The sequence below is a fragment of the Gorilla gorilla genome, chromosome 11 (genome assembly GCF_029281585.2).
Source record: "Gorilla gorilla gorilla isolate KB3781 chromosome 11, NHGRI_mGorGor1-v2.1_pri, whole genome shotgun sequence".
NCBI lineage: Eukaryota > Metazoa > Chordata > Mammalia > Primates > Hominidae > Gorilla > Gorilla gorilla.
In genome coordinates, this window is record NC_073235.2 from 120,407,788 (window position 1) to 120,433,969 (window position 26,182).

General features: G+C 49.0%; 1 long non-coding RNA gene across 1 annotated transcript in view; it reads right to left on the bottom strand.

Annotated features, from left to right (window-relative positions):
* Positions 1-26,182, bottom strand: part of LOC109025904 (uncharacterized) — a 472,591-nt gene extending 446,409 nt beyond the window's left edge. The window contains exon 1 of the long non-coding RNA XR_008677481.2: positions 26,042-26,182. This is a non-coding gene — a long non-coding RNA (uncharacterized lncRNA). The remainder of the gene's footprint in view (positions 1-26,041) is intronic.

Here is a 26,182-nt window from a genome sequence, read left to right on the forward strand (position 1 = left end):
CTACAGGGACGCGCCACCACGCCCGGTGGCTAATTTTTGTATTTTTGGTAGAGACAGGGTTTTACACCATGTTGGCCAGGCTGGTCTCGAACTCCTGACCTCAGGTGATCTGCACGCCTTGGCCTCCCAAACTGCTGGGATTAGAGGCGTGAGCCACCACACCCAGCCTTTTTACAGTTTCTAAGCACTTGCATGAACATCAGTGAATTTCATTCTAATAAGCATGCTATCAAATGAAATGAGAAAGATGGTACTGGAAATAAGGTTCAAGGTGATTTTTCCATGAATATGATTTGTATCTGTGTCACCACCCAAATCTCATGTTGAATTATAATCCCCAGTGTTGCAGGTGCGGCCTGGTGGGAGGTGATTGGATCACGGGGATGGATTTCTTATTAATGGTTTATCACCATCCCCTTGGTGCTGTCCTCACGATAGTGAGTGACCTCTCGAAAGCTGGTTGTTTAAAAGTGTGTGGCACCTCCCCCTCCCTCTCTTGCTCCTGCTTTCACCATGTGATGTACCTGCTCCCCCTTCCCCTTCTGCCACGATCGTAAACTTCCTGAGGCCTCCCCAGAAGCTAAGCAATGTCAGCACCACACCACCTGTAAAGCCTAGAGAACCATGAGCCAATGAAAGCTCTTTTCCTTATAAATGACCCACTCTTAGGTATTTCTTTATAGTAATACAAGAACAGCCTAATACACCCATGATCATGTAAGTAGGCAAGGAAGAAAGGGGCTGAAAACACAACAGCTAGGAAAAGAGAGTAGATGTTAGTTGTCGTCTAACTAGAAAAGGAGTTGGTCTTAGAAATTAAAGTGAGGAAGGGGTGATTCTCAAGTCCCAAGATCCTGATACAAGGGCATCTCCCACGCTCTTCTCACTGGAAGTTATTGCCTCATCCCTCTCTCCCACTCTGGCTTCTTTCTGCAGCCCCTGGTTCCCTCAGTTCTGGAGACTCGAAGTCTATAATCAATGGTTGGCAGGATTGGTTCCTTCTGAGGGACATGGGAGAAGAATCTGCTCCAGGCCTCTCTCCTTGGCTTGTGGATGACCATCTTCATGTCATCTTCCTTCTACATGTGTCACTGGGTGCAGATTTCTCCTTTTTATAAGGACACTAGTCATATTGGACTAGGACCCACTCCTAATGACCTCACTTTAACTTGATTACCTCTGTAAGGACCCTATTTCCAAGTCCCATTTTGGGGTGCTGGGGGTTATGACTTCAACATATGAATTTGAGGGGACACTATTCAACCCACAATACTAAGCAAAAATTTCATCTACTCTCACAACACCCAATGATCCCCGGCTCCACCTGTTTCACGGAAAGGTAGAACTAAGCCCAGGCATGACAAGCTGCCTGTCCACTGGTGCTATAGCGAATCCTCAGCAGGAGCCAGAAGCTGACCCAGCACACGGACTCCCATCCCAGAGTGGTCACCACAGGCTCCTGTAAAGCCAGAAAGCAGAGGCTTCGGAACAGGAGTCTGAGCCCATCCAATACCATGTGGTTTGTTCAGGGAACCTTTTATTTACTTTAAAATATAGACATATAGAGAGCTGCATGCTCTCCAACATATGTGAAACAACCTCGGTTCAGATGATCTGCAAAACCCCAAATTGTCCCCATTAGGTTCCCAGGAACTTCTTTGCTGACCACTACTGGACCTCAAACCCCATGGCCTGGATGGCCTCCAGTGAGTCATTCCGGTCACTCCAGAGTCTGAAAATCCATCACATGACCCCCATTCCTGCCCCTCCTTGGCCACATCAGCAGAGCTTTCTAAGTCCATGCTCAGTTCAAATTCAAAAATAATGCTCTTTCCTTTTTTCAAAATCCTGCATGATCTTCTGGATAATCCTATCCTAGGTCTCCCATGGGTGACCTGACAATACAGGGGAAGGAATTTAGATTGGAGGCTAGGGAGAACTCCAAATGCACCCAGCATAGCTTAGCAAGCTTAGTACCTCTGTCTTGGCCACTCAAGCAGCTCTGATCAACCCCTGGGTTGAAATTCAGGAGACTTCCTGCAGCTGTGCTGGTAGGAGATTATTGGTTATGGAAATTCTGAAGCTACACCTGGTTCTCTCTGTGGCTCAACTGAATCTCTAAGTAATGAACTCAACTTCCTGTGGATACCCTATGTAGGAGTAAAGGCTTATAAAATATGCGCTGGAGAATCAATTCATACCTCTAAAGGAGCAGGACTTCTTAGGGACCATCACCATAATTGCTATCATCACCAGAACTTTGTGATGAACTTGTGAGCTATGACACAGTGTCGAGCTACGGACAGGGCTTCAGACTGAGTCTTGGCTCTCTGGTTCACAGTTAAAAGCAGGCACTGTGGAATAAACTGACTCTTAGACTGCCACTGTGTTGGTCATTTGCCTGTTTGGTCTGCATGCTAGTTCATTTCTGCCCTGTTCTGCACTGCAGAATACTATATTTCTTAGGCTTTCTTGCTTGCTGACTTCAGGATAGCTTTGACCAATGGGAGGCATGACAGAAGACTGAAGGAAGAGGGAGGCCACACTGTTTCTGCCACTCTCTTTCTGCTCTGGGCAGCATCTCAGGGAGTGTCAGCCTTGCTCCATGGCCCTAGCTCCCACCACACAGGCCAGCCATGGTCTTAGCTTCTGCAGGTGGCCCCATCCTGGTGGCCAGTAAAACCACCTCCCCCTTATTCCTCAGCCCTAGGGAGGAGTCTTGGAAGCTTCCATGTCATTAATTCCCATTTGGTTTCTCAGCTCTCTCGTCTCTGCATAACCAATTCCTTGTGTTCAACTCTTGCTATGTAACACACTCAGAGTGGTTTCTGTTTTCTGCCTGGACCCTGACTAATAGAGCAAATGACAGAAATTCAATCAAACTAGCCAGGAAGGAGAAAGAATTTGTTCTTCACAGAAGGAAACTGTGGGAAGGGCAGGGCGCAGCTGGGTCTCAGAGCAATTGGATCCAGAACTGTCTGTGTTGCTCATCTCTGCTCCTCTCTACAAGCCAGCTTCCTTCCCCCAGATAGGCTTCCTCCACATTCCTTGGGAAATGGTCCTGAGCAGCTCTTAGACTCGCATCTTCAGGCTCAATGCCAGAAGGGAACAACTGTTTTTCTTCTAATCCAATTTAAAAGATAAAAGGTAAGGGCTTCTATCAGTCTAGCTTGGGTCAGTGTCCACCTCCATGGCCAAGGGACCAGGGAACTGGTTAACAAAACCTACTAGAGTCACATGGTTGGGGAGTGTCCAAGAAAATGGTGCCAGAGTCACCACTTAAGTGATAAGGCTTATTAGGAGGCACAATCTCAAGGCAAAGACTTCTCACTCTCTCAAGAGAGAAAGGAAAGGGGTGAATGCAAGGAATGCATTTCCAAGCTACCCACAGCTCCACAAAGGGACACAGCCAGTTTCTGATTCACAGAGGATGTCTTCACACATCCGAGGCATAATCACTGCCCATGAGAATCTTCCATCCCATAGAAGAAAAGAGAAAAAATTGTCTGCTGGATCCCTCCCATCTCCTGTCTTTCATAGGTCAAAGTTTTCTACATGAGGCACTATCTCCCCATGTTGCTGGGCTGTAGCCTTGCTTGGCATCTTGGGGCAGTCCCTACCAAAGGCATCAAAGAAGCAAGGAAAGCAGTGTGGCACTTCAGCAGAGACTAGAATGGGGAGGCATCTGAGGATCAGGTTGGATCAGGTTGGCCACAGCAGAAGCAGTAGAGGTGATGTTGGAGCTCAAAACTCATCCCACAAGAGGGAACCCATGGGCAGCAGCGTGACTGTGGCAGCAGACATGGAGGATCAGTCTCCATGAGCAAGCAGTGAGGTCCTAAGAGAGAAGAAAGGTCCAGCAAATCCGAGGTGATGCAGACATTAAAGCAATGGGGTGGGAGGGGCAGGCCCCAAAAGAAGGACAGTGCTGTTCTTAGCAGGAAGGGGTCATATAGGGACAAAACAATAGGTTCAGGAATAGAAGCCTGCCAGGTTGAACAACAGAAGATTCAACCAAAACACGGTATTTGTAGAATGTACACATCAAGGGCGAACAAACAGGTATAGGCAATGCAGACAGAGCCTCAGAGGTGGGCTTGCCAGAGCTGTATGAGTGTTCTCCACTTTTCTCCCTCTCTCAACCCTGACCACAGCTCTCCACTTTCATCTTCCTTTCTTCTGAGCACCTGTTCTGGGCCAGAGCCCATCTCAGGCAAATAATGCATGGTCTGTGCCTGCATTCGTATACCTGATTCCAAGTACGTCTCACCTTCTCCTCAACCAAGCCATCATCTCCCACCAGTCTCCATTATCCTCTCCTAACTCAGTGGTCCCCAACTGTATTAATCCTTTTTCATGCTGCTACAAGGACATACCCAAGACTGGGTAATTTATAAAGAAAAGAGGTTTAACTGACTCACAGTTCTGCAGGGCTGAGGAGGCCGCAGGAAACTTACAATCATGGCAGAAGAGAAAGCAAACACATCTTTCTTCATAACGCAGCAGGAGAGAGAAGAATGAGAGCCGAGCAAAGGGGGAAGCCCCTTATAAAACCATCAGATCTCAAGAGAACTTACTATCACAAAAATAGCATGGGGGAAACCTCCCCCGTGATTCAATTACCTCCTATTGGGTCCCTCTTGTGACACATGGGGATTATGGGAACTACAATTCAAGATGATATTTGGGTGGGGACACAGCCAAACCATATCACCAATCTTTGTGGCACCAGGGACCAGTTTCATGGTGGACCAGGTGTGGGGGTAGGGGAAGAAACTGTTCCATCTCACATCATCAGGCATTAGGTTCTCATAAGGAGCACAAACCTAGGTCCCTTACATGCACAGTTCACAGTAGGGTTTGTGCTCATATGAGAATCTAATGACACCACTGATCTGACAGGACGCGGTGCTCAGGTGGTAATGTTTGCTCACCCCCCCACTCACCTCCTGCTCTGTGGCCTGGTTCCTAATAGGCCATGGACTGATACCTCTATGGCTTGGGAACTGGGGACCCCTGTCCTAACTGGTCCCCTGCTTTCCCATCTTTGTTTCACTTCAGTGTCTTCTATACACAGCAACCAGGTGATCCTTTTAAAACCCAAATCAGATCATATTTATTCCCTTCCTCAAACCCTCCAAAGACTTCCCATCACACCTCAAACAAAATCCATGTTCATTGTTCCCCCTGCATGATCTGACCTCCAGCCTCCTGCCTGCCATTCTCCCCTTCACTGCTCCCAGTTTCAACTGCACTGGCCATCTTGCTGTTCTAGAGCCCAGGCAGCATGCTCCCACCTCAGGGCCTTTGCTCCTGCTGTTTTCCCTCCTTAAACCACTCTTCCTCCAGAGAGCAGCGTGGCTCATGCCCTTGTTTCTTTCAGGGCTATGTCCAAAGTCAGCTCCTCAAAAAGGCCTCCCTGATCATCCAAGCTAAAACAGCACTCTGCTTCATGCTGTTCCCCTTACTCTGTTTCTCTAGTCCTTATAATACCACTTACCATTCATGACATCAAATTATGGGCGGGGGGGGGTGCAGGTTTATTTCTCCCTCTTCTCCCTTCCTTTTAGAATGTAAGCTGCATGCAGAAAGGGGCTTTGTTATATTCCCTACTGTAGCTAGAATAATGCCTGACACCACCCAGCTCTCAATAAATATTGGTGCAATAAATGGATTAATCTGGTGGGAGACAGATTGGCCACTACGGTATGACAAGGGCTGGCATAGATACAAGAACAAGAGTCTTGGGTTACATTCTCCAGCCAGAGGGGTCTGGGAAGTCCCAAAGGGCATGAGCAGCTGGGATTCATCCTGCTTGCAGTTTCCAAACCAGTTCAAAAACAACAGGAGATTCTGATCAGACAGAGTTGGCTGATAGGGAAGAGCCAAACTGCTTCTGGTGCGGGGCAGTTCAAGGTGAGCTCAATGAAGTCACCTAGGGCCTGTGCTTAAAATACTGTTTATTTTCTATTTTTAAAAATGTTTGTCATTGAAATGTCATGGTGGAAGGGGAGTTTGGGAATCGTCTAGGCCAGCTATCCTGCTGCACGGGTCAGAAAACTGCATCTCAGAGACAGAAAATGACTTTTTCCAAGTGACAGGGTGAGTTGGTGGTCAAGTCTGCTCCCCTGTCTGGGATGCATAGACACTCTTGGCTTCTCGAGTGCCTAGAGGATTTGGTCCCAGGGATACTTATCCTTTCAGACAGCAGCCTCTGAGAACCTTTTATGCCAGTATATTGCTAAAGTGAAACCTGGCTACTAGAGAAAGCCTCTCTGTGTTTAAATTCAAATGTGTGGTTTGTCAGAAAAGTAAGGATTTTACTGCTGTTATTTAAAAAATGGTTCTGCAAACATCATGAGGGCAAGGACACCTGTCTTATTCACCACTGCATTCTAAGTACCGGCCAGGTGCTGGACACATGGTAGGTACCCAGTCATTATGGTTGAATTAACTGGTTAAGGAAACTAGAAAGTAATTCTTCCAGAAGAAAAAAGTTGAGCATGAAACTTGGTGTTCTCTCCATTTTGCATCCATATGGGGGGAAGATGCAGGGAGGCTTAGATTTTAGAATGATGATGGGAGTGTTAGAATGACAAACTAAGGGATTTTTCTGGTTCCAGTAACTTGGTATGGATTAAAAAGCAACAACTTTCGTCACTCAGCACTCATGGTGTTTTCCTCAATTTACAAAGTAATAAGAGTTGGCATGAAACTTGAGAGTTATTCATATCCTTGTAGGGTTTAACTTAAGTGGACATGTCACAAGAAATGTCCTAATAAAGCTTTGATTATGAAATTACCAATTTTCCATCTGCCAACAATATTAGGGAAAAGGCTACTTTATTGTACTTAGGAGTTTGCCTCTTTTTCAACTTGCTTTTTACAACTTCACTCATCAATGGTTTTAACAATGTGTTCTATTCCATTCCAGGATGTGGGAGTCAATCATGTGTAACAAAAGGCCACCACTGCCACATGCCCTAAGACATGAACAAACCCCTCATAAGCTGAGTCAGCAGATCTAAATTGATAGCCAGACAGCAGAGGCTGAGGACAGCACCTCCCTCAAAGCCAGACAACAGGGGTTCCTGGACTGGGCCATTCTTTAGAGGCCCCACTCCGGCCTTCCTCTGGCCTTGGGGCTCTTCACAGGGCAAGGATTTCGCAGGCCCAAGAGAAGATACCAGACCAAAGCTCAGGGCTTCCTTCTGAACCACACACTCTGGGTTCCTGTCTGGGCCTCTGCCCAGGGTTTCCCCCCGCAAGATTGGAGCCAACCACCCCTCTAGCGCACGCACACACACACACACACACACACACACCTAGACTGAAGGGGCAGCAAGGCTGGGCTGCAAGAGCTGGCACCACCACCACTCCTACCCTTGTGTGCACACAGACACTCTAGATTCAAATTGGGGGCTTGGGTAGGAGGAGCAGAGGGGTGGGCGGGGGCGAGGGACAGTCCTCCCTGCTCCAGTGTATTCCAGCTCAGGTATCTGCAGAGTCTGAAGTTCTAAATTTAGAAGCTGATTTTCTAGGTTGTCATAAAAGGTATTATGTCTCCCAAATTACAATTCCTAAGACCCCCCCAAATAAATGCCAATATCTTACCTCTTACCTGGCTTCATTTCAGTTTGGTTAACAGTATTTTGTCAAGGATGAAAGAAAGAACATACAAGTTTGCAGCTTTGCTTATAACTCTTGAATACTTAGCCATATACTATGGAGGAATGAAGTAAGAAATGGAGCCCTCCATTCCCACTCCCACCCTGGGCCCCTCTGAAGTCAAGGCTGAGCGGAGAAGGCACTTCTCCCTATGGAGGCCCTGGGAGCCCACTGCTGCAGGGTACAAAGCCTTCGGGGAGGGAGCCGGCAGCACTAATCCCAGAGCAGCCTCCAATCTTTCTCTGAGAGAAGGAAAGAGGGACTTTCCTGGGAAGTGGGGTGAGTTGCCCTGGTCATTGCAGTTCCTAAAAGTCAGCTGTTTCCAAACAGGGAAGAGAAGGAGATGAAATCAAAGAGCTTGTGCTGGGGAGGCAGAGGGGGCCTAAATGGACTTTAAAAGGGCCTAGAGGTGTGACTTTCTTTTGCTGATTGTCTACGAGGCTTGGAAGGACTTTGAGAGAAGGTGGAAGGGGTGGAGTAAGAGGGCAGAGGCAATCCTGGTTTTCCCTTACCTTAGGGCTGCTCGGCTGAAGGAGTGGGGTTGGGCTCTAGGTCAGGTGGCAGCAGAGGTCGCTGGGTCCAAAGGAGTTCCCAGGACAAGACTCTTAGGACTGCCCATCACTTCCAGCACGCAGGGCGTACTTCTCCATGAGGCACAGTGCAGTGCCTAGAAGCCACAATATTTCTAGGGGCCCTCAAAAATGTTTTTATTTTAGTTGTCTTTCGAAAATCAGAAGAAAAAATGAATAGAATACAAATGAATATACAATCATGAATCCAGCCGGAATTACGTTTGTTTTTATGCCAATGTAGTCATAAAGTATAAATTTTAATATTTCTCTCCAGGGGGAGGACTCATGAGGGCGAAGTGCCCACAGAAGTCACGCTGTGGCCCTGGGCAGCAAGAGGCCTTCTGAGGGCTGCAGCCCCATGGGGAAGACGCAGCTCAGATCTGAGGACCAACTCCACCAAAGCAGTGAGTGTAACAGCGGCCAATTGAATGTAGGAATCCAGTTAAAGCACTTAGCACCAGTCCAGGAACACAGCAATAAGTACAGGGTATCCTGGTAACTGCTCATGACCATTGGCCACCAATAAATGGTTGAGTATGCTGGGTAAGAGCACAGGCTTTGAAGCCAGACAAAACTAGATTTCCATCCCTGCTTTGCATCTCACCAAAGCTGTGACTTTAGGCAAGGATCTCAGTTTCTCCAGCTGGAAAATGTGGATAATACCCTCAGAGGACAGTACAGAGCCCCACACATAATAGCTGCTCAATGAATGGTAATGATGAATACTGACAGTTCCAGGACCAGCCAAAAGGCAGGTACCCACAGGGTAAATGAGAAGCATCTCCCATCCCAGAACATCTCCCCTCCCCAGCCTGTCCCTCATTGCTTCAAATCTGCTATGTGAACTGATGTTTGTTAAAATGTAGACAAGATTCCCAAGAGCAAAGTAAGACAGTGAGCTTGGGGGAATGGGTGTGAAGGCAGAAGCTTGCCAGAGCCTCACCACGCCTGTCAGCTCAGCATCCAGGAGGCATAAGTAGCACTGGGGCAGGGGCTCTGGAATAATCTGAATGACAGATTCTTGATCCAGGACTAGGGAAAAAAAAAGAGAGAGAGAGATTGAAGGAAAGAGATGGGCTACCAGCCAGGGAGAGGCAACTTGCAAACGTTTCCACTCTCACAGGTGATCTTACTACTCAGCCAGATGGGTTGGTTCATCTTCCCATTTGCATTAATATGCCCTCCAGAGGTCATTTCATCCTTCCCTCTGCCTCCAGACAGGACGACTAAGAAACCCAAGGGATACCGGTGGACCTACTTGCTTTTAGGGTCTCTAGGGAAGGGGAGCTTCACAGCCCCTTCCTCCTCTTTCCCTGCACATTTTAGGCAGTTTCTAATTATGTCCCACAAATGGCATGGAAGCCACAAAACTTTCTAGTGATATAAAAATCCTACATCAGCCTCTGTCTCCCCTTCTTCTCCTGCCCTTTCTGCTCATCTTAGTTGCACCTCAGAGCTCCCAGCTACAGAAGACGCACTTAGGAGGAACCAATTCACAGAGGGCATTTTGCACATTTTTTTTGTAATTGCTGGATTTTTAAAAATCTTTTTATGCTAGGATAGAAAAAAAAATCAACTGAATCCAGACCAATAACCTGTCTTTCTAAAAACATTACATTATTGGACTAAAATCAACCAAATATTTTAATTTCCCAAACCAAACAACATGTGCAGATCTAGGCTCTAAGTTTTGTACCCTTCTCCCAACCAACTCATCCCTGACGCAGAACAAGAGTAAAACCAAACAAACAGGAGAGGAAGAGCGGGCAGAGCAAAGCTCATTCCTTCCGGGACAGCTGCCTGATTTCCATCAGGCCAAGTCTGAGACTTTTGTGGCCCAACCACATGGTCGATTATGATTTGGAGGCTGACAGCGCCGCACAGGCATCTACAGAAGCTAGAACCTTCTGATGGCTGCCCACACAGAGAGAAAAGCAGGGTTTGTTTCAAACAAAAATCATATCATGAGATTAAGGCATCAATCAGCAAACATCAGGGCTATGCGCAAAGAACCTTAGAGATAATTTCTTCAAAAGATTTGGCTTTGAAAATTAGCAAATAGGTCCTGCAGAGATAAAGCAACTTGACCAGCAGGGCTTTGAGGCAGGACCTACCTTGTCAGGACTAGGATCCAAGGGGTCCCAATCCCAGCCCAAAGCTGTCTTCATGACCCCATTTGCCTCCCTGACCCCAACTGAAACCCCAGAAGCCAAGGGGAAAGTTCTAGGTCTCACCACACTTGCATTTGCAGTATCAAAACGAAGCTGAACCCGAATCGTCTCCTCCCCCACCCACCTTTCACTCAACAATAGCTAAGTGAACTCAGCTGAAAGTTTCCAAAGAATTTCACTTTGGGGCCAAGCCCAGAGATGGAAACTTTTAGCCTGGGAAGGGAATTTAGCAGGACGCACAGCAAGTGAAAACAGAAGGGTGGAATTAGGCAAGAGAAGGGCATCACAGCTTCCGCACAGCTGTCTCGTGGAGGCCCAGCACCATGCCTGGTCTAACCTGCAATTTCCCCCCAAAGGCTGCTGCAGCTCCGGGCATATGCACAGCCCTGGCAGGAGGGCACTTGTCTTCTATACCTAGGGCCTTGGTAATGTAGTCTCTGCCCTTTTCGCTCTGTGACTAGACACTCATCACTTCTTTCAGAGATATCACTGATGGCTCTGAGCTGGGCTTTCCCAGGGGTTTGACTATGCCTGGCCTGCTATGGGGGCCACTGGGAGCTGCAGGAAGAGGTACCAAGGCACCTACGGGGTCCCTTGCTAGCCCCAGAGGAGGCCCTCGAATGACTCAGTCTTTCAAGCAAGTGGGACAGATAGAGACTGGAGAGAAATCTCTTCTTACTGGGACCACCAAACCTCCCATTCGCATCTCCAAATGGACCTAGGCATTTCACCATAGAAAGAATGCTGCTCCAAAGAAGGCTGAGAGTCCAACAGCACCTGCTAGGCAGCTGTCAGAGTGAAATGAAATAATGGCTCAGAGCCTGGTGCTCAAAATGGACCACTGACCACTAGAACAAAAGCCCATTGAAGCAGGGCACCAGCTGGCTCTGTATCCCAGAGCCTGGCACTCTACCTGGCACACAGTGGTGCCTAATTAATCCTAGATGAATGCACACGCATGCATTGACAGCAAGTGAAGTGCTGGGGGACCCAGCCACACACCCACCACCAGTAGCCAGTCCCCGGCTCCAGGACAGTATAGGAGATATCTCTGTAACATGGAGGCTGCTCCCTGTCGAGGCTGTGACCCCGTGAACTTGAGGATCCCCCAGGGAGGATGCCCAGGAAAGAGCTTCCCTCAAGGGTTGAAAGCAATAAGGTGGGCCAATTAGGAGGTCACCAGCAAGCCCAATCCCTGGGAGACTGATTCACCCTCATACCCCCCACAGGGCATGAATACTTTACTATGAGTGCCCCTCTCAGAGTCTCAAGAGGCAAATTGGATTTTTTTTTATTATTGATATATTTTTATTTACTTCTGTCCTTTATATTCTGGTAAATATATATAACATTACATTTCCCATGTTAGCCATTTTTAAGTGTACAGTTCAGTGGCATTAAGGACATTTACACTGTTGTACAACCATCACCATCCTCCTTTTCCAGAAATGTTCTAATTATCTCAAAATGAAACTTTCTACCCATTAGATAACAGCCTCCCATCCTCCCCCTCCTCCTAGGCCCCAATAGTCACTGTTCTATTTTCTGTCTCTGAATTTGACAACTCTGGATACCTCCTACATGTGGAATCATATAATATTTGTCCTTTTGTGTTCGGCTTACTTCATTTAGCATAATGTCTTCAAGGTCCATCCATGTTGGAGCAGATGTCAGAATTTCCTTCCTTTTTGAGGCTGGATAATATTCTATTTGCATGGAAATGCCACGTTTTGTTGAGTCATTCATCCATTGATTGACAGTTGGGCTGCTTCCACCTTTTGGCTCTGGTGAATTATGCTGCTACGAACACGGGTGAGCAAACGGAAAGGCGATTTTTGGAAGGGAGGGAAAGGAGCTCTGGGTTAGGGGCCAAGCCAAGGAAAAGAGCACTGAGATCCCTCAACCTGGGGGAAGGTGATGAGAAGAAGCCACACTGACCCCATCCTGTCTCCACCTGCCTTTGCACCTTACTGGGAATGGGCTGTAACTAAGGCTAAAACTAAAATGAGTACATATCGGGGAGAAGCACATGCATAGGAACAAAAGCAAACATAAGATGAGACTTATTCCATGCCAGGCAATGTCCCAACCACCTTACACCCCTTAATTCTCTTAACCCTCCCAATGGCCTTCTGTACAAATACTGTCAATGGCCATGTTTTACAGGAGAGGAAAACAGGGCACAAAGAGATGAAGTCGACTGCTCACGTCACCAGCCAGCAAGAGGCAGAGCCAGGATTCGAACTTAGAACTTCAAGTCTATGTTTAAATCCAGCCCCGGAGGGTGGAGGAGGGGAAATGTTCTCATGCCCTGATCCATCACAGTGTCTTCCACCAGCAGAGAGAAAGAGGAATTGAAAGTAAAGATTCAGGAAGAATTGGTCTTCCTGAGAGATGTCAGGCCCACTCTGGCTGAAGTCTTGTGGGGTTTAAGAAGCTGTGGGCCCCAAAAGGGGCTGGAGGGGGTGATTGGTCCTGAGAGGAGAAAGGGTGTAATTCTGAAGCCAAGAGGGCTCCTGGATGGGAAGCCCTCTTGGCAGCCTAGGTCTCTGCGGGTCCACTTGCTTTGGGAACCACAAAGCCAAAATGTAAAGGAATCTATTTTCTAAGGAAAACACATACTTATACATTCTGAGTAATTTCCCGTGGAACAAGGAAAAAATAAACACAACACCCCAAATGGTTTTTTGCTTACAAATGGGTTCAAGTAAAGAGAAGTGGGAGAATAAAATATAGGGTCAGGGGAAAACTCTCTACTGATTCCAAACCTCAGAAACAGCCTGGAGGCTTGAGAGAGTGGGAGAGACGGGGAGGGCTGGGGAGTGAGGTGCCCAGAGTCAGGGGCTTCCTGTCTCCTCTTCTAAGAGCTGCTTGCCCACCCTCACAGGACCAGAGGAGGAGAAACTCTGGAAGCACAGCCATAAGACCAGACTGGGTTCGACAGCCAAGGGATTGTATAAGTCAGCCACCAGAGGTGGTGCAGGTAGGTAAAGATGAAAGCAATGGTCCCATTGTCATCAGCTGGGTAGTCAGGGAAGAGTAGGTGGATTAGGGGCCAGGGCCCAAAAACAGGAAAATTAAGTGGAAAGCTGCAGATCACAGGCATCATTCAAAGGAACTCATCAAAGAGAAAATGGTAAAGGACAGTGTAATTGTGAACAAATCACGTCACTTTCCTGGACCCCGCTGAGTCTCCCGTATGAACAATGGGGGTACACTATTTGATTTCTACCATTGATAATTCCAAATTAGATGAGGAGATAACTGGGGGGACAGAGTTACAGAATGGGGGATGGGACTGGAGGATGAGTACTGGGGCCTGAGGATGGGTACTCGAGAGCCAAGAGAATTTGGAACAGCTAAGAGTCAATTTGCACTGCAAATCAGACCCAGGGAGAACATCCTGACTGGCAAGGGTCCCAGGTTATTGAAAGTTTGGCAGCACCAACATTCAGAGCAGCTGGCCTGGATTTGCTCTAGCAAAAGATTCACACCATGTGGGGACTGCCAGGTCTCCAGGGCCCCAAGGGCCCCACTCTGCCTGAGGCAGCCTGAAGAGGTTGAGATTCCCTGGCCAGCAGTGACCTACCTGTTCCAACTACACTGCACTTCACTGGTGAAAAGTCCTCTGGCCTACTAGGACCTCATTTGGCCCTCACAGCAGCCTGGTGAAGAAGGATGAACCCTCATTCCCATTTTACAGATAAGGAAACTGAGGTCTAGAGAAGACCGGTCTTGGTAAGCCACATGCCTAGCAGAGCCAGGAATGAGCTCGTGTCCTGCCTTGTTCGAGAAGAAGGCACCACGCGGAGCATGGAGGGGTGTCATTGTTCCCCAGTGTGTGCCTGGTTGGGGGGACAGAATGTCAAAGGCAGGAACCCCATCTTGTCCTCTGCACAGTCCCTAATTCTCTTCCCCCAGACCCACTGGAAGGTGCTGGAGGCAAGGAGGCCCAGTGGGAAGAACACTAGACCCAGGAGACCTGTGTCCAAAGCTGCCTGCCCTTGGGCAAGTCGGTTTCCACATTTGTAAAAGTAGTGGTTGCACTAGATTAGTAGTTTCCAATATTTCAGCATCAGATCCTTGCTTTTGCCCAGTGAATCTTACTAGACCCCTTGCTAAAAAGAGAAAAAGGAGGGCCACTCCAGATGAATCAGAGTAGAAACTTGGCAGGGCTAGATTCTCATCAAATTTCCATCCACCCCCTGAGGCCCCTCCACAGGACCAAAGTCAACGCAGAGCCCAACTTGCAAACCATCCAATTTCCCAGTCCCCTTCAGGGCCTTCATCCTTCTTTACAGAGCCACTTAAGGACAAAACTTCTCAAATCCCGATGTGGGCCTGCACTCTCTTCTCCTACATGCTCAGCCACCACTGAAATGCTGTCAACTTCCAAATTATAATTCCAAGTCACAACAAATGCCTACCCAACACCTACCCTTGGTTGTCTGTATTAGTTATCTACTGCTGTATAACAACTTATAACCAAATTTAGCAGCAAACACTTATCATCTCACACAATTTCTTAGGATCAGTAATCTAGGAGCAGCTTAGCCAGTGGTTCTGGCCCAAGTTCTCTCACAGGGCACAGTCAAGATGTTAGCTGGGGCTGTATCATCTGAAGGCTTGACTGGGGCTTGAGGATCTGCTTCCAAGAGGGCTCACCCCACTCTCATACTGGCAAGTTGGTGCTGGCTGGTGGCAGGAGGCCTCAGGTCCTTGCCACATGGCCCTCTCACAATGTGGCAACTGATTTCCCCTATAGTGAGTGTTCCAAGGGAGAGTAACCAACATGGAAGCCACAGTGCTTTTTATGACCTGCCTTGAAAACCAGACGTGATCACTATCACCATAATTCATTTATTAGAAGCAAGTTACTGAATCCAGCCCACAATGAAGGGGAGAGGAATCAAGCTCTACCTCTTAAATGGAGGAGTATCAAAGAATTTGTGGACTATTTTAAAACCACTACACTGTCCAAGGGCAGACTTATGAACTCCTCCCCCAAACACAGTCTCATTCAGCTGGTGCCCATTACAGTAAACAATACCCACTTAAGGTAGCCAGGAGCCTAGGCCATCTCTTTTCTCATGCTCACACCCCTCAAGTCTAATCAAACACCAAGTCCTCTCATTCTCATCTCCTAACATCCTAGCCACTAGGTAGCAAAGATGATGGTTAAGAGTATGGGCTTCCTGGCCGGGTGCAGTGACTCACACCTGTAATCTCAGCACTTTGAGAGGTCAAGGCAGGAGGACTGCTTGAGACCAGGAGTTCAAGACCAGCCTGGACAACATAGTGAGACTCCGTCTCTACTAAAAGAAATTTATAAATAAATTTTAAAAAGAATATGGGCTCCCAGACTGAACCCTGGCTCAACCAATTACTAAACCTCCACATGCCTGTTTCCTCATCTTTAAATGAGGAGAATAGTATCTACCATATTGTGAGGATTAAATACACCATGTAAAACCCACAGGACAGTGCCTGGCACATAGTAAATACTAAATAAATACTTGCTATCGTATTTCTCAAATTTGCACCTCTGTCCATCTGCACAGGTCTCAGCAATTGTCATCCTTCACCTAGATGACTTACACAGCCTCCTATTTGGTCTCCTTAAATCCACTCTGTTCTCAAATATGTTCTCCATAGAGCAGCCAAAGGGAGCTTTGCAAAGTGCATATTTAATTATGTTAAACATCCACCCTCCATTACCATCGTTTAAAAGCCCTCAAAGGTTTCCCATTGCTCCTTAGGATGAAGATAAAGCCTTCCTCTCACTCCGCACAACCTGGGCCCTTGCCCAAGTATCCAGCCACCTCCTGATAAGTCTCCTTGCTCTTCAGATTTTTGTCAAACACACCATGCTTCTATCTGCCACAGGGCCTTAGCCCATGCTGCTCCCCCAGAGGAAAACTCATGTCTTCCCTCCCACCACCTTACCTCACCTAGAAAAAGTCTAATCGCCTTTCCTATCTCAACACAGGTGTTATTGTGCAAAGAAATCCTCCCTGACTTCAAAATCTCCTTAGAACGCACATCCCAGTCTGTGATTATTTGAGTAACCCTCTCTCTCCCACTGGACACAAAGCTCCACATGAGCAGAGACCACACCTGCCAATGCTCACCATTCTTTGCTCAGCTCCTAGCCCATGCGTGGCACAAGGTCAGTTTCCAGGAAGTGTTTGTGGAATGAATAATTAAGTGCTCTTGCTCTCTCAGATATTGCAGGGAGAGTTCCAAGAGTCAGGGACTGGCCAACAGAAAAGGACCCACCCTCCAGGCTGGCCTCCTCCCACCTCACCCACCCTGGAGATGCTGTATCATCAAGTCACTCTTAGCTGGACCATGTCTCACATAAACAAATATCAGACCCCTCTGGAAGTGCCATGAAGTGGGGCTTCCTGCCTCACTCTGGGGCTGCCAGAGCTCTCCACACCACTGAGAAAATGATGGATGACTTTATCCATGGCTTCCTCAGATGCCGGGGAAAGGCTCAGATTTGCCCGGCTTCTGGAGGCTGCATTTCCTGAGTACAAACCCCTGGCCTTCTCCCCAGCTGCCCTCCCTGAAATCGGGGTCAGGAAACACATTCCCTTTCCATTAATTTATTTATTCACTGACTTCAGCCACCTTTCAGGGACTCTTTTTCTCCAAACTTCTGCGTGGGCCCCTGGGGGGCAGTGTGGGGTGGCAGAGAACACATCCCACCTAAGTCTTGACCAGCTGTGCCACCAACATGCTTGTGGCCTTAGGAAATTTACTTTCTTTTCCTAGTATAACACGACATCTGCCTGCTTCCTCCTGCAAGTGTTCAATACTCCATGTCTGCAATTATCTCCAAGTCACCTCTTTCTTTCATCTCTTTCCCCAGCCACTCTCTGATGCTGGTGGCACTCTCTGTCACACAGAAAGGACTATTCATCCCTGGAAAGATTGTGCACTGGTTCTGCACTGAGCACAGAAATCCAAGTCAGTCCCACAGAGAAAAGAGAGCCTGCTTCTCACATCACACAAAGGCCTCCGTTTTGCCTGTGACCTCTACGGTCACCCTCCTTGGCCTTTCTTGTCCACTCAGCTAACTTCTTTATTTTGTGTCTGTCCACGCCATGCCTGCTGCTGATGTGCCCAATGTGAGGACCCTCTCTGCTTCCCAATGTCTGAGGCTCTCCTGTTCCTACCATAGAGTCACAGGTCCCCCAGACCTCCACCTGCAGCTCACCAGGTCACAAATCCCAGCGTGAATCCTTACAGGAAGCCAAAGAAAGGAGTTTCATCCCCCACCTTGGGACACAGCTCCCTTTGGCCTTGCAGCCCTGAGGCCCCGAGGCCTACGTGCATGGTCACTGGCCTCTTCCTGCCTTGGGCCCACCCTGAGGCCCTGCCTTGGTAACCTGCTTTGAGACCCAACTCCAAATGCCCAGCCCCCTTGTCTTGCTCTTGTTCCTGATTTGCTCTGAGGCCCTGCTGCTGGGGTACAGACATCCCTGGGCCACCTAAACTCCTGAAGATCACCTTCTCCAGAGCCTCAGAAGGTAGGCTAAGCCCACCCGGTGTGACACCTGACTCCATACCCTGTTCCTCTATCCACTCACCTTGGCCAAGACCTCCTATCCCTTGTCTTCTGGCCTGGATCACCCCCAGCACAGTCTACCTTGCCTGCCTCTCCCCTAGTTAAAAGTCTCCCTCAGTTTGCTCCCTGCAGTGGGATGACCCTAAATATTCCCCAAACTACTCCTTGTCAAGCATTTCTAGAGCCCCAGCGTAGATCTGAAAGAGACTTTTAGCTCTTGCCCTAAGATATAATGTTCCTTTTCTTATATCCCTGTGTTCAAACTATTTATCATTCAACAAACTTTTTTTTAAGAATCTAATCTGTGCTGGCTTCTATTTTATGCACTGGGGTTGAAGCAATGAACAAAACAGAGAGGAATCTCTGCCCTCATGGGTTTGCACTTCAGTGAAAGCCCACAAGACATGGAGTCAAACTCCAAAAAGAGAATTTCCTCTGCCTGTCCTGAGGCCTCTCCACTTACCAAGTGGAGTCAACCTTTCTGGTACTGCCATCTTGAATCTCAAAGCATCGAGCTCCATTATTGTCTCCCTCCAAGCTCCACTCCTGTTCCAGCTGTTGCTCCCCATGGTTTCCCCTTCGGGGGAGGAACAATTGTGCCCCCTTTGGCTCCTCCAATATCTCCACTGCTTTTCCTTCCCCCTTTCTGCTGCCTCCTCCTCTTCCTGGGTCAGATTCACTAGTCAGCGCTTTTACCCCTGAGGAACATCCTTCTGTCCCCTCTCCAGTAACCCACCCCCCTCCCTTTTGTTCTGTCTCATCAGCAAGGCGAGCCTGCACTGCCCTCCATGCAGATTTTCTCCTCCCCAGAGGCTGCCACTGGAGTCCACAATGACAGGGGAGCTGAACATTTCCCAGTCAGTCGCCAGCCCTCAGCAGAGCTTGGCCTGAGGCCCATGCAAGCATCTCAGGAGAGGAAAATCAACTTTCCTGGACCCAGCCCTGGCTTTCCAGTGAGATCCCACAGCCTCCGCAGGCTGCTGGCATCCACTCCGGAAAGGACATATGGGTGGTAAACAGGACTGTGTGTGCCCTGCAGCCTCCACAGGGCAAAGGCCTGGCCCTTGCCATAGGAGCAGATCTGACATATGTGCGGTGGTTCTGGTGCATAACCACCCAGAACATGGTGCAGAGCCATCCTGGGCCTTCGGGACCCCTGAGTCACAGAGCAGCCAAAGAACTCCCAAGGGCTCTGAAGGTGGGACAGGGACAGGGACCTGCAATGCCATGGTACCATTGCCTCTTCCCTCCCATACAAGGAACTATTCTGTATGGCCTGGCCCCTCAGGTTCCTATGGCCCTGGCATAGACAATAAGAAATAGCCTACCTCCCTTCTTTTGCCCCCAAAAAGCACTCAAAATGAGAGTCATCCATTCTCCTAGACCAAGCAACTAGGCAGATACCAGCTCATAGGAGTGGAGGCTCGTACCAGCCTGCCCTACCTGCCAGCTTCACCAGAGTCTGGGCATTCTTAGGCCCCTTCATTATGCTGGGGGCCCTCCAGACCTAATTTTGGGCTATCACTAGCACCCAGCCACCCTCTCCAGTGGGCTGAGACCCCATGTGAGTGAAGAGGACAGGCTGCGATGAGAAGGGAGTGGCTCTCCCAGTCAGGCACAGAGAGCACCCTGCAAGTCAGCACATTTGGTCAAGACAAAGAAGGGCTGCTACAGAAATCTAAGTGGATATCTGACACTGGGGCAGTGGAACTCCACCCCTTTGGAAGATGGACTATAGGAGAATTATATCCTCCCTCACCAGGTTTCTTCTTCCCTGGTTAGAAGAGTTTTGAAGTCAACAACAGGGGCTAGTTCTGAAGCAAACCAGCTCTAAGCTATAGTGACCCAGAAACAGAAGCTAAGAAGGCAGTAGCTCACACCTGTAATCCCAGCAATTTGGGAGGTCAAGGCAGGAGGATCATTAGAGGCCAGGAGTTTGAGGCTGCAGTGAGCTATGATCATGCCATTGTACTCCAGCCTAAGCGACAGAACAAGACTCTGTCAAGAAGAGAGAAGAAAGAAGAAGAGAAGGAGGAGAAGGAGGAGGAAGAGGAGAAAGAAGAAGAGGAGGAGGAGGAAGAAGAAGAAGAAGGAGGAGAAGGAGAAGGAGAAAAGAAGAAGAAGAGGAAGAAGAAGAAAAGTAGTAGTAGTAGTAGAAGAAAAAGAAGCAGCAGCAAAGAAGAGAACAGCAACTTTTTTTTTTTCTTTTTCCTGAGACGGAGTCTCGCTCTGTCCCAGGCTGGAGTGCAGTGGTGCGATCTCGGCTCACTGTAAGCTCCGCCTCCCGGGTTCACACCATTCTCCTGCCTCAGCCTCCCGAGTAGCTGGGACTACAGGCGCCCGCCATCACGCCCGGCCAATTTTTTGTATTTTTAGTAGAGACAGGGTTTCACTGTGTTAGCCAGGATGGTCTCGATCTCCTGACCTCATGATCCGCCCATCTCGGCCTCCCAAAGTGCTGGGATTACCGGCGGGAGCCACCGCGCCCGGCCGAGAACAGCATCTTTAGAAGACCCGCTATTCCGGGAGAAGAAAAGGGGCAAAAAAATGGTGATAACCTCATTACCCTCGGGAACCTAATAAGACTCTAACCAGGTCGTAGCTGCCAGGAGAGGGGGTTAATGGTATTCAGAAGTTACAACTGAGGTGATGGCAGCTAGAGTATTACCAGGACCTTCCAAAGAAGGCTGAAGAGGAATTTAAGAGGGGGTGGGGAGCAGGCATCATCTTTCCTACAGATCAACACCAAAAAGATTACGATACAGACCTAGGAGGGAGAGAGTCCAGCTTCCAGATTCCAGACTGGGGGTCAGGAGGGTACATAATTCTGAGAGCCCTATCAGTCCTTCCCTGAAGCCGAGAGGATTCACCTACAGAAACACAAGGAAGGGAGGGTCTAGCCACCCCTTCCCCCAACATCCACTCTCACGGGCTTCTGGCAACCCATCTTTGTGGGCGCAAGCCCCGGCATCCACAGCAGGGTCATTTTTACAAGGTGCGCACACCCCATGCCTCCCAGGGCTTTTGACACTCCCTAGAGGGACACTGCCAAGGCTCCTGGGAGCACCACAGGAGGCCCGTGGGTGCCATCCTGGAGCCAAGTTCAGCTGCTCCCCCAGCAGGAGCCCAGCCTCCTGACCGTGCACCCCAGCTGGCTCTAGGGACTTGGGGAGGGAGGCTTCCACTTCCCTTCGTAATAAGGGGCTTGGATTAGCAATATTTCCCAACTATGATTTGAGGAACTCTGACCCCACTAGATGCTCCATGGCAAGAGGTTTCACTGGACAAATAATCCTGAGAAATGCTGCAACTCTACCAACCCTCTTGGAGCTCTCTGTTCTCCTTAGCATAGTAGAGGCTTTGAGCAACCTACAGTGAAAAGGAGAGGGAAAGCAGCTTAACTTTGGTGATGTTTTGTATTGGCCTCCACACATGAATTCTGTTCTAAGTGGTTTATCTCAAATCCTCTGGGTAAGGCACTATTGTAACCCCATTTTATAGAGCCATCCTCTGGGTGGCTCTGTGCTGCTCCTCTTGGCCCAGAGTTTCTCAAATGTCCTGTTCAAGCCTGGGACATTTGTCATGAGCACGGCTTTAGAAATTCTGGACAGGAGGACCTCTAAGACTAATTAGATGCTTTCCTCACACTGAAACAAGTCCCATGAAATTAGAGAGGGAGGGGAGGGGAAGAGAGAGAGAGAGAGACCGAGAGAGAAACAGAGCAAGAGAGACACACATCAAGAGAGACACACAGACACAGAGAGACACAGAGAGTGACGCAGAGAGACACTGAGAGACACATACAGAGACATGCTGAGAGGGAGACTGAGAGGAACAGAGACTGAGACAGAGAGAGACACTGAGAGACAGACATGAGAGAGACACTGAGAGACAGAAACACTGAGAGACAGAAACACTGAGACACAGAGACACTGAGAGACAGAGACAACATGAGAGAGACACTGAGACCCAGGGACACTGAGACACAGAGACATGGAGAGACAGAGACACTGAGAGCCAGGGACACTGAGATACAGTGACACTGAGAGACAGAGACTCTGAGACACAGAGACACTGAGAGACAGAGACACTGAGACATACACACAGAGAGAAGGCAGCAGGGAGAGGAGAGTGTAGCCATGGTTGTGAGGAGAACCTGCTGAGATGAGCTTTGTGAGTGAGCCTGTGCTTTTGGAGGGGAGATGAAGGCGGCTTGAGTAGGGGATCTCAAACCCACCTGGGCAAAGCCAGACCCCCTTGGAATGGGTTTCCATTCACAAGTTGAGGAGGGCAATGCCTGTGCCAGTGAAAGAGGAACTCTCACGGAGGAAACAGGCAGATCCTCATCACCCTTCAGCTCCTCATGGGCAGCTTGGCCTGAGTGAGGAGGACCCCCGAGTCCACCTGGGAAATCTCGGCCACCTGCTGGAGGGGGCAGCTTTAGGGCTTCGGGGCTAAAGAAGTAGGATAACTAGGGCCAGGATTGTAGGGAAAAGGGAGCGCATGCTCAGTGACAGACCCAGGCTGAGTGTGAACGACCCAATCCCATCCACCCAGCCCTTTCCCCCAAATCACTCACACGCCTGCCCCCCTCAGCCCTGAACACCCAACCCCAGCCTGCACAGAAGACCTGCAGCCTGGAAGTAGGCAGGCTCGGAGCCCTGCAAGGGTTGGGGGTTGGCTCTGTCCATCTTTGGATCCCCACCCCCAGCCCTGTCCAAGACATTTGTCCTCAAAGGAGCTTTATTTGGTCTTCTTTCCATTTTTGTGCAAGCCTAGTGAGAAGCCATGGCCAGCAAGAGGAAGCAACAGCCACCTGCTTGGACCTCATTTGAGAGGGGCTGAAATAGGCCACCTGTCCCCAGGCTTCCCTCCCACGCACTAGGTCACAGAGTCTGGCCACTAGGAGAAGGTCCAAGAATGTTAAGGTTTGAAGAGACCTAAGAGCCTAACCTTCCAGCGGAAGCCTCTGTCCCTCCAGGCTGGGGCAAAGAGGGCTGACCCCAGGTGACAGCACGCGGGTCACATTTGATTCACATGATTTGGCCTCTGGTGAGCCTAAGCGCTGTGGAGCAAGGGGTGGGAGTTCCCACTCAGGAGTAAGACTGCCGGGATCTAAATCCCAGTTCTGCCACTTCCTATCTGAAAAACACATGCCTCAGTTTCCTTCTCTATGAAACACAGCCCCATCGCCAGGCTGAGGGCAGACTCTTTGGGGCAGATCCTTCACCAGCCCATTTTGCAGATGAGGAAACTGAGGTGAATGAGCCGGCACTGGGACCCCACGTGCTTCATTCCAAGCACAGAGATCTTGCCGCTTCAGCAAGCCAACTTCCTTCCCCAGGGAAGGCTGGGAAACAGTAACTGGAGAAGGGAGCAGGAGGGTCTCTGCCTGGGTGCAAGGCTCAAGGCTGGCCAGTCCTGCCATTCTTCTTGCCTTTGGTTTTTCCGAATTCTGCCTCTCCCTCTGGAAAGCCATTGCAGGCAGGGCACTCCCAAGCCTCGTTTACAAAATTATAAGCTTCCTTTGTCCCCAGTCTCCTCTGGTTACAATAACACTCATCAGCTCTCCAGAGCTTTCAGGGGCATGGAAAATATGACTTCACTCCTCAAGGATTTCTGATTTAACAAAATGGCATTGGGGAAAGAAAATGAAAAAGAATGTCTCTGTCCATCCCTGATAGAAAAGGCAATAGGGCTCCAGCCTCCCAGCCCAGAGTCAAGAGCCAAGAGCTCCCAGAGGGTCCAGAAGGCACAGACAGGGGACCCTCACTCCCCCTTGGACCCCACAGACTGGAAATCAGCCTCTCTGGGTGGGGCCTAAGGGGAAAAGTGAGGGAAAGGGTCACTGAAGACAGGTGCCAAAGGCAGGAAATAAATACATCCTGTCTTGCCATTCCCCAATTTGACAGCTTTATTATTCCTGTCCTTCTTTATTCAGTCAGTCCATCAGTCACTTGTCCTAAGTGCTTAAAACGAGTGACTCTGGTGTCCAAACACCTGGGATAGTATTCTGGCTCTGCCATCTTTCCAAGCCTCAGTTTTCTCATCTGCAAAATAGAGACAATGTAGTCTGGACTTTATAGAGCTGCTGTGAAAACTAATAAGATACCATGCTAAGGGCTTCACACCATGCCAGCAGATCAGAAGCTCTCAAGACATGGTAGCTCTTGGTGCTGTCACTCATGGGAATGGCAAAGCTTTGTCAAGCAGAGCAATGTGTCTGAAGCTGGACTGTTGGGAGTACCCATCTCATGGCACCTGCAGTCTAGAGACCCAGCCCTGGAGGCTCCTAGCTGGCCCATTACTTTAAGTCCTGAACACCACGGCTAGTCTAATAGGTAGACTGGCAGGGTAAGGAGAAGGGCTTAGTGAGTGCTTGCTGCGTACAAGACGCTGTGCAGGTGCTACGGAAAATTCAGAAATAGCAACCATAAATCAAACTCCATGATTTCAGGTATATGAGAAATATAATTTTCAAAAAAATTATTTAAGTCAAGTTAAATCCATCTCTGAGTCCCCATCACACCTGAGACAGCAAGTATTGTCCTGGTCATTAATGGAACCCACCCATCCTCTCTCTCACCAGCATCACTGGAAGCGGTGCATGCGTGGTCACTGGCCATTTGTCCCCACTGGTTACGCTGAGATACCTGTTGCAAGGCCACACAGTACCCAGGAGCCCAGGGGCTCTGCTGCTTCTGTGCCAACCAGTGCCAGAGAAAGCTAGTCACAGACACATCACACTGTCAGCCCACTCTGAGGTCCTGCCCACCCTGGGCATTGCCAGGGAAAAGGGTGCTCTGCCTCCGGGACTCTTCCCTCAAAGGCACTCACATCTCAAAGAACTCAGGCTCCCAGAAAGGAAGAAAAAAGAAAAGAAAGCAATTCCTACTCCCTGGCCTGCAGCGGCAAGTCTCCCAAAGCAGGGATCCCAAAGGAGCAGACTGTTTACATGGGGGGAGTTGGGGGCAGTAGAGACAAAAATATAAGGATAACAGAAAATGAATCGTCGTATCTCAGAGACGGCCCCTCTAAAGAGATGACTTCCAGGGGCTCCCAACAAGACACCCGCACCCCCTCCACCTTCTACCCCTACCCCATCACCCGCAGGCAGAGGAAGCAGCAAACCACATGGTGACATTTCAGGATTAACAAAAAGCCCTCCAGGAAGTAAATCAATCTCCTCCAAGCTTCCTGAACACCTACACTCTCCTTCATCTAAGGCAGATGCCCTGAAGAGGTCTCTGCTGAAAGGGATCAGTTGACTTATCACTGTCACCTTGCTGAGGCCAGGGCAACAGGGAAGATAAGTGTTGACGGGGAAGCAATACTTATCCAAGAAAGAAATGGGTATTTAATACCTACTAGGTACCACCAGGTGATTTCACAAACAACCTACCTGTTCATCACAACCACGCAAAATGAGTGCTTCATTCCCCGTTATTGATGAGGAAACAAAGGTCCTGAGAGAAAGGCCAAGGTCACAGAGCTGTATTATGACAACGCTGGGAACACTCAGCCAATATTTAATAATAATACTATCACTTAGGGTACTATTATCATTCCCATTTTACAGAAGAGACTCTGAGGCACAGCAATTAAATTACCTGTAAGGGCCAAGAAGGGTGCCCCTGAGGCCTGGGCTGTTGATCCCCTCATTTTTCTGCCTCTGCATGAGAAGCAACTGGTTGGAAAGTCCCACCAGTTCTGAGAATTCATGTTCTGCCCGGATTCCTGCAAATGAGTAGGGAAGCACGACCAAGGATTCTGGTAGCTTTGCATAGGACTTAAAGACTCACATTATTTTGAAATACAGTTTTGTAAAAAATAAAAATGCAAATATTTAGAAACCAATTAAAGAGTATTGCTTTGGGGAGCAAAAGACAAAAACCCCCCGTGCCTCACTGTCTCCTCCCACTCACCCCCCGCATCAATTCAATGGCCTGGAATCCCTGCCTCTGTTCAATAAACAGAGATGGCTCTAAAGAGAGGACCCAATGTGCTGAGCAGTCTTGGATAAAGAACACCGACAGTCAGAGATGGAAAGATACCTTCGTCGGACAGAGGAGAAAACTGAGGTCCGCATGACGGAGCGACTTGCCCAGGGTCAGGCACCTGCGTAGGCACCTGGACACATATGCGTGTGCACGCACGCAGGGCCGCGCACGCTGGGCTCTGGCCGGCACGGCCCT